The sequence below is a fragment of the Gossypium hirsutum genome, chromosome D01, assembly GCF_007990345.1.
Source record: "Gossypium hirsutum isolate 1008001.06 chromosome D01, Gossypium_hirsutum_v2.1, whole genome shotgun sequence".
NCBI classification, from domain to species: domain Eukaryota; kingdom Viridiplantae; phylum Streptophyta; class Magnoliopsida; order Malvales; family Malvaceae; genus Gossypium; species Gossypium hirsutum.
Genome location: NC_053437.1, coordinates 53,574,397 through 53,575,445, shown reverse-complemented (window position 1 = coordinate 53,575,445; position 1,049 = coordinate 53,574,397). Strand labels below are relative to the sequence as shown.

The window sequence follows — 1,049 nt, the reverse complement described above, 5'->3', positions numbered from 1 at the left end:
GGTTTATTTTTCTATTCAAATTTTAACTTAGTTAATTTTTCTATGATTATTTCAAGTGTTTGTAAGTATTGACCGAATCATCAATTTACTCCCTGAAGACTGAGATTGAACAAACTTTTAGACAGCAAAGAAGACAAGCAAGTCAGGGAATGACTGAAGAGTGAACTTCGAAAATCAGAATCAAGGAAACGGAGCAAACTTTACTCAAAATTCTATCCTTATTTCTAATGATAGGGATAGAGCTTTGAGACAGTATGTTGTGACAGTATTTCATGATCTTAATCTGGGTATTAGGAGACCCTAAATTGAAGCATAATAGTTTGAGTTGAAGGCAATCATGTTCCAGATGCTTCAGACAGTGGGCCAATTCAGTGGAATGCCTATCGAAGATCTTCACCTACACTTAAGACTGTTTATGGAGGTGAGCAATTCTTTCAAGTTAGCTGGAGTACCTGAAGATGCATTACGATTAAAGTTGTTCCCATATTCACTAAGGGACAGAGCTCGAGCTTGGTTGAACTCATTATTACCAAATTCAATTTCAACATGGCAAGAGTTAGTAGAAAATTTTCTTATGAAGTATTTCCCGCCTAGCAAGAATGCTACGTTGAGGAATGAGATCACTGCTTTCCAACAAATGGATGATGAGTCATTGTATGAGGCATGGGAAAGGTACAAAGAATTATTACGGATGTGCCCTCATCATGGAATCCCACATTGCATACAACTTGAGACATTTTATAATGGTCTCAATGCTCACACGAGGATGGTAGTGGATGCTTCTGCTAATGGTGCTCTCCTTTCTAAGTCATATAATGAGGCTTATGAAATCATTGAGAGGATTGCCAACAACAATTATCAATGGCCAACCAATCGAACAGCGTTAGGAAGACGAGTCGCTAGAATACATGAAGTAGACACTTTACTTCACTCGTATCTCAAGTATCATCAATATCCTCAATGTTAAAAAATCTTACTACTAATGGGTGTAATAGTTTTGCAGCACAACCACTGAATCAATTTGAAAATGTAGCCTGTGTTTATTAAGG

At 37.1% G+C, this 1,049-nt stretch overlaps 1 non-coding gene across 1 annotated transcript; it reads right to left on the bottom strand.

Annotated features, from left to right (window-relative positions):
* Positions 1 to 604: 604 nt before the first annotated feature.
* LOC121214133 (small nucleolar RNA R71) lies at positions 605 to 711 on the bottom strand. The gene has a single exon (XR_005909720.1). It is a non-coding gene; the product is annotated as a small nucleolar RNA R71 (small nucleolar RNA).
* Positions 712 to 1,049: the final 338 nt, after the last annotated feature.